The following is a 16741-nucleotide window of genomic DNA, read 5'->3' on the forward strand; positions in this document are numbered from 1 at the left end:
AGTAGGGTGACAAAGCGCATAGAGTAAAAACACTATATTATTCCCAGTAGAACGTTCAATTCACTTATAAAAGTGCTGCAGCAAATAATTATTTTTCATTCCTCCATAAAAGAATACAAATCCCAAATAATAAAATTTACCAACTTAAAAAAAATTGACAACTAAAGGAAAAAAAAAAAAAAAAAAAAAAAAGAAGAAAAAACCTAACAAACTAGCAACAAATACCACCAACACAAACATTTCTTCATGGAAAAAAGCTGTCAACTGTAGCCTTTTCCAGAGCTGGAACGCTGAAGTTAAAAACATTGCTTAGGATACATAAGTGGTGAATTAACAATGAGTATACCATGCTGACTCAGAAGAAGTGCCTGATTAACACAGTAGTTTCAAAGACCATTATGGATGTGGTTTCTAACTGTACTGCTTCATTTGGGAGTGAGGCAGTATCTGGTTTCATTAGTACTTAGGAGGAAAACCATCGTATGGTTTCCTTCAGGAAAACTAAGGAAGCACTGGCATCCCACTGCCGTTCTTTCTTTACTATCTTCTTTCTCCTTTTATGAGTGAACTGTCTTAAAATCTATATAAGTTAGAAAAACAAAGCTTTTAATATTAGTCAAAACAAGTGCTTAGTTAGGAGTAGTAGCCCCAATTTTCTTTCAAAATTCCAATTCAAATCATTACATTCCACTTAATTAAAATCCTGTTGTAGTTTCAGTTAGATAAACTGTCACTCACTTTGTTTGACCATGAATGAAGCCGCACACAAAACAGTAGTTTGTTCTTCTGTTAAAAAAAAAAAAGAAAAAAATCATGTTGTTGCCTAATTCGATCAGCATAAAAGCAATTTAAGCAAAATTTAAATAAATGTTATTTCCCTGCAGACCAAGGAGAAAGCCCTAAATGAAGCAGATATCAACACTACAGCCAATAGAGAACTCCATGCCAGAACAGGTGAATATTTTCCAAAGGTAAAAGCCCATAGGCAGCTCACTATGGATCATATTTATCCTGAAGGACTGCAGCTTGTGGGAAGGAGATACACTGGAGCAGATTTATTCTCAGGGGTTATAGCCTGTGGAAGTCCATGCTGAAACTAGGAAAAAGTGTAAGGAGGAAGGAGCAGCAGGGAGGAAATTGTAAGGACTGACCATTGCACCCGTTCCCCATCTCCCACGCATCGTACAACAGAGAAAGGTGATAGAAAAAGACTGACTTGGGTTGTAGGAGATCACGTAATTCCAATCCTCTACCATAGGGCACCACTAAATCAGGTACCGGATAGGAAAACGAAGTCAAAAGCAAGAAAAACTCCAAAATTTAACAGAATAACCATTAAAGAAACTTCTGTGGACTATCGCTTGTATGCGAGTTCTTTGCATTAGCAAATCTCTTACAGAAAATGACAAACATTCAAGATATGCAAAAATACTGAAAAGGCTTATACCTCTTCAGTTTTGTCCTTATAGTTCTTTGACTTTGAAAAAAATTCAAGAAAAATCAGCAGCTTCAGAATCAAGCTTCTTTCTCTTCTTCCTTTCTTTTTCATCAAAGATTATTGAGTTCAAACTGTGCTATTTACATTTTAACAGCTGAAAGAAAAGAAATAAAGAATTTACTCAACAAAAACTCACATGAAGCAGTCATGAGAAATCTTGGAAAGGAAAAATAAATTGCTTCATTGCAATGATAAGCTCCTCTTGTATGTAATTTATGAAAAGCCAACTGTCATCAAAATTCTTAATTTATAGTGTTCAACAAAATGCTACTAACTGAAAAGCATTAATCAACATCACCAAGTTAATGTGCTTTGTCAAACTTCTCAGTCTCTTCTGCCAAAGAAGAGCATTTTTGACAAGTAGATTGATTAGTGAGCTAACAGTGTTTGACTGAGGGGAAAGTCTGTGACAAGTGCCTTTAAAGATGTTAGCAGTAATTCTATTTGCTCATACATAAGCTGTGCACAATACTATTGTTTTGCAAAATGCTTGTCAATAAGACTGATAAGTTATTATGTGATTGTAAGAAATTCTGTTTCAAACCTGATCTCATTCTCCTTGTAAAATAATGTATAATGAGTTAAAACGTGCAGCTCATCTGAAAGATCTCAATAACAATCAACCACAGAGAGCCTTCCTAGCTGAAACATATAAAACAGTTAATATAGATTATCACCTTGGAGCTCAAATAAACAATAAACAAAACATACTTGCTTCAATTTTTTTAAGAAGTATAATATCTACCCTAGAACTAAGGAAGAAACCAGCTTCACACAAACAAAGAAAAGTCTAAACATGGAATAGCTTTCAGAAACCAGCTACTACTACTTCTAATTTTTCCTAATTAGATATTTGAGCTATTGGCATCAAGACTTTCTCTTCTGAAAGTTGGTGGGAAAAATAAAAATGAATTTTAATACAAAAGGCTTATAAATAAGAGCGCATGCCTGACTTTTCATATAAAATATTAAAATCAAAATATAAAAATCCAATAGCCAGTGGTATTTGGAAATGACCTGCCCATGAGCATTCTTCAAGTCTGAGAGATCTGAAGCAGCACAGATCTGACGTGGGCAGCTCTGTGCCATCCACTTGCTTGTGCAAGTAACTGTTAGTATGGCAAGCATGGGAGAGTATGGCACTAACGCGAGCTATAATCTGTTCATCCAGGGCCAAAACAGCAGGACGAGGAGAAGATGTCTGAAATTATTACATTGATGTACTTTAAGAATCTTCCAAAAGTAAAAAAAAAAAAACAATAACAAAAAAAAAACAAACAAACAAAAAAAAAAAACACCAAAACAAAAGAGCAGCCCTACTGGATTGAAACATGGGTCTGTCTAGCCTATTTCATCTCTGATAGTAGCTATGAGCAAGAATACTATAGAATAACTACTCTTTTAGAGAAGAATAACAGCAGATCAAATCTTTAGTCTGTTATTTTCCTGTCCTCTGATCAGTTTTGGTTCAGAAGATTTCCTGAGCATGTTGCAGTTTGTCTATTTAGTATTCAACAATGAACATTCATTCCAAATATTTGTTCAGTCACTCCCTTGAGGCTACATAGAGTTTTGCATCCCTGCAACATCTTTTGGGTGTATTTAGCAAAGATAAATAATAGTGAGGAGAAATTATTTTTACCAGACATCTCAGGTATCACTCCCTAGTAATGGTGACCAGCATAAAGCCTTTCCCTATGAAGACAGAGTTCCTTCTCTGTGTGTGCCTTAATATAGATCTACATTCCATTTGACCTGCCATTTTGCCCATTCATGCTGTTTCCTAATATCCTTTGGCAATTTTTCAGTTTCAGTTTTCATCCTACCTACCCTGAAAAATCTTGCACAATCATCAGATTTTGTCATTTTACTGCTAACTAATTTTTCTGGTGATCAATGAACACATTTTCCCTTGCACAGAGCACTCCCACCACCAGCAATTTTCATCTAACAAAACAAACAAAAATAATATTTTAAAAAATATGTTTACTATTTTTCATTTCCTAACTTGCGCCATTTTTTCCCCTCCTGTGCTATGGCCACTTAAGTGCATTACAAGTTTAACATTAGGAATTTGTCAAAGTTTTTTTTTTTTTTTTTGGAAAACCAAAGATCATGTCAAACAGATCGTCACTAGCTACAAGTTCATTGACTTCCTGAAAAAGTTGTTCTAAAGATGACCCTCACATTTCAGAAGACTTTTCCAAAGCAGCTTATATTTACTCAGGTAATCATGAATTACCTTCTATTATACTATTATATATTGCAGGCCTGAAGTTTCCAAAATAGAATTATATTTGCCACTCTCTAAAAACCTGCTTTCAAAGAATACTTAGGCAAAAGGTTGAACACATCCCTGTCATTAAGTATATGTAGCCACTAATTTAGATGTTTTGTCCTATAGTTGCCTTACAGTAGGCTGAATACCATCCAATCCTGATGATTTTTTAGACACAATTTTCCATGTTTGTGAACAACTACTAACGCATTTTCTGTAGAAGATTGCTCTTGATTTCCTTTCTTCTCTAGAAAGAAAGGGTTCTAGTAAAGGTTCTGGTACAGAAAACTTACCATTTCCCTACCTGAAACGGGCACTAGCAAAATTGTTTTAATATACCTACAGTGACCTTTCCCTCTCCAACTGGTCTTTACTTTATTTAGGTCCTCAGCTGGCATGATCTTTGCAAGGATTTTTGCTCCTTTTGCGCTGGAAGAAGGATTTTAGTCAAGCTTGAATTTTCTGCTGTGCACTGAGGCATTAATGCAGTTTGATTGTCAAGTCTCTCTAACATGAAATACGTCTCTGTTCATCTTTCATGTTCCTTTTTTTGTTCCTTTTTTTGGGTACTTGGCTTCCTTAAGGCTCTGGTGAAAACCATACAGTATCTCCTTACACCAGAGCAAAGGGCTACCTTGGGTGAAGTTGCAACTTTTCTTATATAATTTTCTCAGGCACAGAAACTTTGCTTTACCTTGCTTCTCTCACTGCTCCTGCATATAGTGTTATGATCTTTCTAGAGAATGCTACCAGAGATATTCCTTTCCTCTGCCTTCCTCCAAGTTCCTCAAGCACCAGGTTTCTTTTTCTGAGGGATGTAAATTTCCAGCAATTCTCAGATGCATACAATATTCTCCCACAAAAAAGGTATATGACAACTTCACACAACAGATTCTGACAGCTCAAACTGTGCAAGATTGAGCTCCCAAGATATTTCTGCACAACTTCATGTGCTGCTAAACCAACAAAAGAGAGATCAGTTTGGCCATGTAAAGAAAGAAAGATGGATTCTTCAATGATTCATTCCAGACACTGCAACCTATAGATGTGTTTTTTTTTTTGACAGAATAGTGTGACCTTTGACTAAGAAACTACCTTTTGAATCATAAATTCTGTTTTTGAAAGAGAGAAGCATTTTTGAAACTAAACAAGGTGATGCGTAGGCAACTACAGTACCAAGATAACTTCTTTTGAATTTCACATAAGAAACAAATAGAATGAAAGCTGCAAAAACATAGTTTCAAAAGCAAGACTGAAACAGTTGAAAGAAAACCATACAGCCATAAGAATATAATCTCCCCAGATTTTAGCCCCAATAGCTATAATGTGCACATGAAGGGTCTGAGCGCTAAGTATTTGGCATGAGACACAAGACCATTCATGAAAGTTGGCAGCAGAAGTGTGATACCAGGGGATACACGGGCAGAACTGCAAGGTGAGAAGGGTCACTGGTTGAGAGGAGGCACTGCTGCCAGAAAGGAGACTCGTATTCTCAGATCTCTTCATCAACAGAGCTGCTCCAGCAGTTATCAAATATTCCTAACACTGCAATAGAAATCACAGCACAGAAATTGCTCCTTGGAGATTTTCTACACATGGTCCCTTTGGGAAAAAAATTCAAGACAGAAAATCAAAACCAGACAAATGATTTTAACCAGCTGAACAATTCAACCATGTGCAGTAGTCCATGCAAACTGTTGGCCAGCGTGTGGTCTATCCATACTAGAGTGTATGATTTATCAAGCTTGCTTTCCTTAAGAATAGTTGAACTATTTTACTTTTGCCCTGAGCTAAGATGCATATTTACATGGGTCAGCTGACTGAAGCAGCCTTTTTAACCTCTGATAAATTGTTTATATGCTCTGCCCCTAGATAAACCCAGCAGAACTTCCTCAAAAGGAGCACAATCCAACTCTAGCCCCCAGCATCTCACTTCACCAATTGCACGGGCCTGTTGCTAATAATGGAAACGTCAAAGCTACTCAAGAGGAACAGAAACATCTTCCAAAGAAAACGTTAGGCAAGTGAAATATGAGGGTTCCTACGCTGAGGCTTAAAATAATGGAAGAAGGGTGCAGGGGACTATGACAAAATAGAAATGTATGTGTCCTGGTTTCTGTGTTCTTCTGCTGCCAATTATAACATTCTGCATGAGTCTCACATCATTATTTGGCTTACTTTGTTTGTTTAATATACCCTTAAAGGTATTTTCCAACATGAAGAATTCTATAACAAAACTTCACTGTTCCTAGAACTAATATAAGGCTTGAGAACATTCAGAAGAGAAGCATAAAAAATTAAAGAGGAACACTCCAAAAAGCAACTCTCCTCCCAAATGGTTAAAATCAAATATTTTTTCTGTCAGTCTTGGGAGGAAAGGGTAATTTGAATTATGAGTTATGAAAGCTATTTTGAGGAGTTTTATGTTTATGTGTATTTTTAATCAGCAGTCTTCCACATAAATCAGTCATCAGTCCCTCTGCTTCATTCTCTAGGAGTGATCAATCATATTTCCTCTTTCAGTGGGGGGAAAAAAAAATTAAATATATGTGAAACTCAGCTATCTGTGGCAATTGCTACTCAAAACTCTCACATTAATCTGAATGACTCACTACTAATGGGAAATATCCCAATATTTTTTTGGGTAAGATTAATGACAGAATTTTAAATATTTGGATATGTCATTGAGATATGACTTTAAAAAACAAACAAACAAACAACATTTGCTTATCTTAAACACAATCATACCCAATTTTGCAGTCAGAGACATAAGATATATATATAAGAGTAACCAATGTATTTCACACATACATGGCATTTTCTTTATATTATCTGTATAAAAACATACTAGAAAAATCATGGTAATGACTAGAAATAAAACGAATTGTTATTTTACTAGCTAGTTATTTTACTAGAATATTTTACAATATTCTACCTGAAAAATCTGTCCAGAAAACATATTAGTGAGCCATTTTGACTTTATTACTACATACATATTATTAATAACCGCTCGTATTTCAGCAAGTACCTTAGGGAACTCACTAACAATAAAAAACTAGCGCATTATCCTTAACAAAAAAAAAAAAGTCTTGAAGCACTGAACAAGTATAACTAGCTAGTGAGTTAAAAGTAGAAGCAAAAGCTTATTTATTCAATGCTATTTTTAAGTAAGGACACCAAGTGGGCAGCAGGAAAGGATCCTACAATATCATTAAAAGGACAGAGCTACAAAAACTTCATGACTCACAGCTCACCAAATTACAGTATAGAAAAAAAAAGTAACCTTATGATTCAGACTGTAATTAACAGCTTAGAAAATGCAGAAGAGAAAATTAGTCCAATATCATAGCCACTCAGGGCCTTGGAAATAAGGACAAGAACTTCACAATCAACGCACAGAATTTAGAGAAAGTCTGCAATGAAGACATTTTGAGGAGACATTTATAGAAATCAGGCATCAGAGATGAGAGATTTCTACATTGCAAAAAAATACAAGCAGAAATTTCAGAAAATAACGTGATCCTCTCGCTGATCAAGAATTTCAATTTGGTTACAGTCAAACAATATAATCAGCTATCAATTATATTTTTCCAGAATTTATAAATACAAATTAGTACCCGTAGGCTATACTGAAGGCACAATGCAAGTACATCATATTTTTGTACAACAATAAGTAAGTGTTTAATAAAGGAGCCTACCTGCCATTACAGTTGTGCCTCAGCATGTTGAGTTAGCCACAGCTTGGAGCCAGGTGCTCACTCATTCACTCACTCCTTCCCCTTCTTCAATAGGGCAGATAGAACAAAGAATCTCATTGGTCAAATCAGAGAATCACACAATGCTAGAGGCTGGAAAAGACCGCTGGAGATTACCTAGTCCAACACCCTGCTAAAGCAGGTTCCCTACAGTGTTTAGCAGACGAAAGCACTCAGATGGGTTTTGCATATCTCCAGAAGAGAGTCTGCAACCTTTCTGGACAGCCTGTTCCAGTGCTCTGTAACCTTGACTGTAAATAAGTTTTCCTTCATGTTCATATGAAACTTCCCGTGTTCCAGTTTCTGTCGCTCTTTTTCTGTTGCTGGGCACCACTGAAAGGAGCCTGGCCCCATCCACTTGACAGCTACCTTTCAAGATATTTCTAAGTGCTGATAAGATCCCCTCAGTCTTCTCCAGGAAATAAGAACAGGGAGCTCACTCACCAATTACTGTCAAGACCAAAACAGATTCAACTTAGGGAAGACAAAATTAATTTACCAATTAAATCTATTTTTAGGTTATTGAGATAAACAACAAACAACTACAACCCAAACACCTTTCCATAGCCCCCTTATTTGCTGGTTCAACTTCACTCTTCCATTCCCTACTCATCTACCTCCTTCTCCTCCAAGTAGCATGGGGGATGGAAAATTGGGCTTGTAATCCCTCCCATTGGATACAGTTCTTCATGAACTACTCCAGCATTTGTTGTTTCCATAAGTTACATTTCACCAGGAACGGACCGCTCTGGTGTGGGCCTCATGGGACATACAATTCCTGACAGAATACCTTTCCCCATGTGGGTTCTTCATGGACTGCAGTTTCCTTATGGACATAACCACCTGCTACTCCAGGTGCTTCTCCATTCATGACATACCAAGGGACAATCTGCTTTACCATGGTCTTCTGCAAAGGAATATGTGTTCCAACCCTCTTCCCAGTTCTTGTTCACTGACCTTTGTATCTGCAGTGATGTTTCTATCACATTTTTCACACTCTTCTCTCACAGAGCTACACAGGTTTCTTAAACCTGTTCCTACAGAGGTACCTGGCATTGCTTATTGGCTTAGCTCTGGCCAGCAGCAGGTCGCTTTCATAAACAATTGCAGTTGGCTCTGTCTGATATGGATGCAGTCCATGGTGTCTTTTCATATAGCCCAAACCTAAAGCTACTTTACTACTAAAGCCTTATATCATAGAACCAATACACTCAGCAACAAAATAAGGAATGAACAGAAAAGCAGAGTATTGAATTTTGCAATTCTAGATATGTGATAGCTCAGCTATCACATAGACAGAATGTTCCTTTGAATGCTGGTTTAAAATCTTCAGCTGTGGGAGGAGAGGGGAAACCAGGGCTCAATCTAGATATCTACCTCACTCAAGAATAGTTAAACAAATGCTCTCTTGTAGCAGGGTAGCAGTTTCTTCAAGGCTTTTTACAACCTTCTGTGAATTCAAACACAGCCTGTGTGGGAATATCATACAGACAGGAAAAAGTTGCCAGCAAGTTAATAAAAATGAAAGCTACATTGATTTCTAGGGCAAACCTGGAGGCTTCTACATAACTAATAAAAACAGCATACCTTTATTGCTGCAAAACTTTGCCCAGTACTTTATGTGTCCCTGAGGTAGAGCTCCCACAGTTTTACTAGCAACAAAACAAAGTAGTTGTTTCTAGCAAGTGTGAAAAGCAACAATCACATCAAGTAAACGTGGGATGATGTGATATCACATCCACTTACAAGCTTATATGGTGTTTTTCAAGAATATGTGTTTATAGGACAGGAAAACTACATCTTACTCAGTTGTGACTTTTCTACACTTACTAATAAACGTTCTTCTCTATATTAAGTATCATCTTTAGTAGTAGAATATGCACATATGCAGTAGGAAACGTTCTTAGTTGTCTATAGAGTGCTCATTCTCTGCAATCAAGAAGAACCACCACTGAAGACAAAAATAAGCAGCCAACAAAATGCACCTTCTCTTTTAGTGAAAAATTTTCAAAATAGTGTCTCATATACCTTCAGCTGCTAACACCTGCCAACACTCTTGTCGTTTATAATGACAGAATAATGTTTTCCTGAGAGTAGGTATTTCTCCAAAATCTTAAAGTTTTGTGGGGTTTTGTTTGGTTGGTTGAATTTAGTTGTCCACTCAGCTGACCAGCAGAACTTACCATAGTACCATAATAAGAAAAGGAAATTAAATTTAGGAGGTTTTTTTTATTTTATTTTTACAGCATTAGACCTAAAAATACTGCAAGAAAAGGGTACTCAAATGTATATGAAGTGCTCACATTTTCAGCACGGATTTAGGAAGAGAATATAATATGAGATAAATCTAATTAGCTTCATAGAAATGACAATGAGAGATCAGAGGACAAAGTAGAATGTTTAATCTATACAGACTTCAAAAGCTTTTCAGCAGGGAAACAGGAAAAAAACTAATGAAGAAAATTAGCAATTGTGGTATACATAACAAAATTTAAATTGGATTCAAGAGTGCCATTGTTAGATTAATGGTTTGTTGGTTAATACATGCAGGAAACTAGGCTTTTTTGAACGTGAAAGGCCTAGCATTTAGCCAACAGCTGTTGTTAGATTATGTGTATACCACGTAGTACTTTATGCTCCACTTTAACAGAGAGTGTGAATTCATTTGATTCTGGTTCATGTACATGCTTTTCAGCTGTATCCTAGTAATTATAGAATCAAAATTGAAGCTTCACATTTAATAAACTTACAAAATCCCAAGGAACTTGAAGAATTCCGAGTTTTTATAATATGATGGTAAATCTTCAGACCTATGAAGGATTAAAGGTTATGAACCAGAGGGCAGTGGCAGCTGGAAAATAGTTAATCATTGTAGGAGCCCATAAAAAAGAGCACAAAATAAAGTGAAGCTAAAATCATGCTGCCACGTCTTCCCTGAAAGAAAATGAATCTTATTAAAATTAATTTCAGACTACTAAAAAATGAATATATGCAAAAAGAAGAGAGCATAACATGAGCAAAAAAATAATTGAGTTCAGTGACTCCTACTTCTGAAATCAAGAACACAACTATCATAAATATTGCTCTACAGCCATTACTTTGCAACATACATCCATTACTGCAGGTCATGCCATAAAATCGTGAATCCATGGCAATACACCAAAATATGAATGTGATCACTCTCATCAAAAAGAAAGACAGAATTATCTTTTATATTTACAATACAGATAATTTTTATGTTATGGCAATGTAGTCCAAGTAGTAAATAGAGAATATAATTCAGTCACTTGAATCCAAATTTGCACACAATATCACTCAATTTCATTATGTTTATTATTATTTTTTAATAGTGTACAAATGATATTGCATGTATTCTGCGTGTTCTATGCAAATCACATCTAAAACCTTTCAGGAAGTGTGTCATATGGAGACAGAGCAAGCCAAGCAGTAAAAGCATAGTTAAGTGCAAAGAATACAGAAATGATAAGTAAAATTAATTTTTGGTACCTGAAAACAGTTCAACATATTTTGTATACCAAGCAAAAAGACTGCCTGAAAAAGAAATTGTCCAAGATTTTCTTTCACATCAAATTCAGACATAATGAGACTCTCATAATGGAAATTTCTACTCTTCACCATAGGCATAGAGCAGCGTACTATTACAGTTTGTCCTAAAGAGCATCTCATTGTAGTAGCACAAAACAGAAAGTAGCTTAACAGAGCTACATGGGAGGATGCATATAATACAGTCTAAAGATTTTGAAATCTCTGAAGGAGAAATATATAAGTGAGCAAAGACGATTTGTAACTGTTCCAGAAGAGCAATTTGGAAACCACAAAACAACACCTTCTTTCATAATGAGACTCAATAAGTCCTTAAGATACATATATATTTTTCTATAATAAAAATAGGAAGAGTTAAATCTTCAAATGTATTCACTGTTTTCATAATAGAGTATTAAAGATCAGAAGCAGAGAATATTGATTCAGTGTACGAGCCATGAAACATTCCATAAAACAGTGGCAGAATTGCATGGGATTCCTGTAGAGAGGCTGATCAGCTGAATCTCGTGGAAGTTTACAGGAAAAGTTTCTCAAATGTTCTATTAGAAGTCCTCAAGCATTAAAAAGCTACTAAGCCACTCAACCAAAAACCTGCTGTGCTGAATAACGTCAACAAGCACACTAATATATATGCAGTCCCTGAGACTGTTTGGCAAATTACAAGATAGTTCAGTATTCTTGTATTTGAATGATAAATCTCACATATTGCACTGGAGGCTAGTTACAGTACACACAAAGTTGCAATTTAAGGATCTGTTTTCCACGCAAATTCATTAGCAAAGAACAGATGTGGAAAGAGGTGAAAGACTCTCCAGCAGAGGAAAATGTAGTTGTCTGGGGAGAAGAGATAGTATTAAACATTGAGTAAGATACTTATAGCTCTTAACTGTATCATTTTGCATTTTCACAACATCACCACATACCAAGAATTAATTAATCTTCACAGTAACCTTCTCAAATTGTATGGAGGATTTTATCACTGTATCATAAACTCAGACTAGAGATATAGTGTAGCAGGGCTGGGAATGGTTCTCAAAATTTTCAAGACATCATGAAGGGATCAGAGATATAAACATCACTGCAAGTCAGTCCCTTTGATAGTCATTTCACTACACTGTGGGTTGTCTTGCTCATAGATACTCCATGTCTTTTTGGAACACTAAAAGGATTATGATAAAAGTCAATCACTTTACACTTGTGACCGTATGGTGTATTTCATTTTCAGATACTACATTATTTATAATGCTGACCTTAATAAATCATGTATGTCACTAAATGAACATCTCTCATAGCTTTGGTCAAATGCCTTGGATCATTTTCATTGCTAACGAATGAAGATGTTACTAAAATCTGCCTCTCATGAATGATAATGCCTAACATCTGTTTATAACTATTAAACACTGGTTTCAGACATAACTGAAGAGCACTACATAAAGACATAAAGTCAGTCTACATCCTCTCACCATTATGTCAGTTACTCTCCAGACACAGAAGTAAAGCACAGTGGATCGTAGAAGAGAATCCCGAGGAACATGCATATAGCATCTGTCTGGAGTATTGTTCAGAAGTTGGTTGTGTATTTATATGTATGGTACCATGACTAAAACTAGACTGTTGTACTTTACAGATATCTCGAATAGCATGAAACATTAATATAACTATTTTCTTTCCCAGTCTATCAGTGCGTAGAGTGTAATGTAAGAGAAAAGTGTAGCAAACAAACATACAGTTCAGAAAAGAAGTTTGCCTGTCAGTAATATCCTTTGTTTTACAGAGGGGAAAATGCAGCATGAAATTTTCTCCTTGGCAACAAGAGTTTTGTAGTCTGGAATTGTGGATATGGATTAATTACATTTTTCAGAGAAGCCAGCTGGTGATGCATAACCTTCCAATTTTACAATTTTACACGTTAAAATCTAAATTTACCTGCTTCCAGTTCTTTACATTTTTTTTTTTGTTTTTCATCTTTCTCAAACCATGGGTTACACCTACTAAATACCTAATTGGAAATAATCACATGCTGGATTATGAAAAGGCTGCAAAACATTCCAGTTTCCAGTTAAATTATATTACAGTGTTTTCACATCTGCAGTATAATATGTAAATAAAACCAATAAAACAGATATTTTGCTCAAGTTAAATGATAGCAGATTGATATATATATATATATATATATGTACTAGAGTAACTTATTCTATGGTGTTTAGATTCTTACATTTAAAATGTTTCTGCTTATATAAATATTTAAATATTTATGTTATATGAAGAAAGTTTGACGTTAGGCTATTGGCACAGGGAACTGCTACAATAGACCCAGATATAAAACACTGCTCAAATTAATATATCCATTCCATAAGTCTAACAGAAAAAAAAGGTGGCTCCTGTTTACTACAGCATTTAATGGGAGAGTAAGAAACTCATCCCTATCCATTATTTTATTCAGGTAGTATAGGAAATAGTCAGGATCTCCTGTGTCCTATAAAGATTCTGAGATTACTTTATTTCACCTCAATATGATTCATGAAAAGCATTTATACTTAGCTCTATTTGTAGAACAAAATCCCCCAAGATGTAAATTAATGTTTTAGTGATTTTAATTATTATTCCCAAGCAAACAGTTAGGACTAATTTGGTTCATTAAATATATCAATTTCAGATTAGTTCAAACACAGCATAGTAAAGAATTCAATCCACTGAAAGAGCTACCACAGAAAACTAGCACTTTGATACTATAGACTCCACACGGTATCTTTACTTTGTCTTCCATGGGTTATGTTCCAAGCTTCTTAAGTAGAATTACCAAATTTCTGTTGACTTGAATGGTTTTCAGGCTACCAATCACAATATTACTGGGTTTGATAGCAACATTAATATTGTATCTAATTCTGTGTTCCTAAGAGAACTGTAATCAGTTAAATATTTCAGCTGATGCTCATGAATAAGTTTTTAAACTTTTGAAAAATAACACTCAGCAAAGCCATTTCCCTTGGTGAGACATTATCCTACACAATTATTTCATCTTTAATTTAGAACACGAGATGCCCTCATCCATCAGAACTTTTGTACACAACAGCTAGGGATGCATGCTAGAAATGAACTGTATTTTAAACCGATAAGGAGTTTTATGATTAAGGAAAATCTGGCAAGAACTTTCCTACTGCAAATATATATTTATCTCTCTGATAATCACAGTTTATTTCTGTTTCTTAACATCTGTGAAATGTTAATAATAGCTAATAGGTATCTGATTTCAAAAGAAATTTGAGAAAAAGACTAACAGTTACATTAAATGCACCCTGTAACAATTGCAACATCCATGCAGAACATCCATGCATTTCTTCTCAGAGTATATTCTTAGAGTATTTATTCACATATTAGAAAAAAAAAGAATCTAAAATAAACACAGAGAGCATAAAATCAAATTTTGGTTTTACTGCAGAATTCCTGTTTGTGTCACATTCTCACTTTGAATATCATTAAAAACACATCCATACTGGCATAATTTACTTTGCTGTTTATTGTTGTTTCCCTCAAAATAGTAAAAATCATTTTCACTGTATTTTCTTTCCATCTTACTTCTTTTATTGTTCAAAAACATTATACAGAATTCACATCATCATTTTTCTTTTACTTTTAAAACCATCTATGGATACTTTTATTCATTTTTTAAATAATTGCTTTATATGTTAAAATCTGTTCTTTTTAATATACCCACAAGAACCAGGACTGAGCCATTTACACATAAAATTTCTCATACATTTCAAAGCAAAAAATGTAACGATTCATGTTTATCATGGTCTTCCAGCATCTCTCAGAGGAGATCACAGAATTGCACGACAGCTATGAAATGATGCTGTATCATTAATGAATAACTTACCATAAAAGTCGAAATCACTTGGCCTCTAAAGACTACTTTAGAAATTATGTTATACAAATTCTTAAAACATCAGGGTGATATTCTTCTCTTTTTTCTTTCCTAAACCTCAGTCTAGGAATTACTTAGCAGCAATTTATTATGAATGTGACTACTATGCTTTAAAATTGTTAATGCAAATCAAGTTATTTGATAGCTTCAGAGTGAACAAACATTGTGAGTTTTTTTCCTAATTACCTAATACATTCTCTTTAATAACTTGCAAACATTTAATACACACTTCTATCATTAGCATAATATAACCATAATGTTCCCATTTAATTATTTTATTTGAATGACTAATCACCAGCTTCTCATTTAAAAATAATGAGAACATTTTACAAACTGCAATCTACTATCTGATATCAATTCATTAGTATAAATAAAAGTTCCAAGACACAGAGCTAATACTTTTATTGGTTAATATTCTTTCAGAAATATTTCCTTTCCCTTTTGCAACCCCTGATAAATTAGCAGAAAGTGAATTTGCTGGATATCTACAGATGAAAGAGAACTTTATCCAAACTACTATTACTCTTTTTTATTTTTTCCATTCTATGCCACTAATAATTTCAGTTACTGGAATTAATCCAGTAAAAATGAGTCATCTTATTTCTGAAGGATATCAACTTTATTTTTATAGGCATGTTAAAAATCAAGTCCTTCAAATTAAGGATTATTTCAACTAATTATTTTATATTTTCCACTAAGTAATTGAAGAGCAGAATGTAGAATAACATCTAGGAGAAATCAAGGAGAAATATCATTATCAACCTTTCACTACTTTTCATTCAATATGTCAGACCTCTCTCTCCTCTGATGTGTGTATCTGTGCTCATTATTTTTTAATAAAACAGCCTATTTTGTCACATGCTCCCCACTTCCATGTTTCCTCATGCAAATAAGAAAGCATGCAGCACTACAGGTCAATATTTTTTTCCCTACATGACCTTCCTGTCAACTCCTGCACTCTTCCGTACACGTGTATTCATTTTTCTCCATCTATATTTGTTCTTTTTAACTTATTATTTATTTACCTAATATAATTAATGCCTACCTTCCACACTGTGGGAACGTTTAATCTCAGGGAACGTTTAAAAACAGTATCAGCATTATTGAATGTATCCAACCACATTAGTCCATTTGGCCAAACCAATGCATCCAAAATATGATTTGATACCTTAGTCCCCTGGCAACACAGAGCAGGCCAGGCTGCCAAACTGCATGCCCAACCTGCACAGTAGCTTGGTGGAAGTGAGTTCATCATCACATCTGTGATGGGACAGGTATCAAGGAACTGTCAGCAAGTTGCTTGCTAAGAGGTAATAGTATTTGTAGCCTTGTTTTAAAAATGAGACTCGTAGCAACATTTTACCATTATGATTAAGGAAACAATTTGCTTACTTATCCAAAGATGTACGTGTTCAAGAGAGAATGAGTTAGCATAATATCATAAAGTGGTGGCTAAACTCTCAGTAATAAATAGACTCATACCCAAATGAAAACTCAGTACTCAAGGTATTTGCTAAAATTGATTCTCCTGAACTGAATACAAGACAGTCTGATAGTTATTCAGACAGCTTCTGTAATCTGCAATAAAACAAAAACATGTTCCTGCTATAGTTTTAAAAAATTATTTTCAAAAAGTAAAGAAAAGAAAAATCTTGGTAATAAAAACTCTCCATGCTTATAAATATGACTTTAACGTTCACACTTATATGAAAATACCTTGC

The sequence above is a fragment of the Lagopus muta genome, chromosome 3, assembly GCF_023343835.1.
Source record: "Lagopus muta isolate bLagMut1 chromosome 3, bLagMut1 primary, whole genome shotgun sequence".
NCBI lineage: Eukaryota > Metazoa > Chordata > Aves > Galliformes > Phasianidae > Lagopus > Lagopus muta.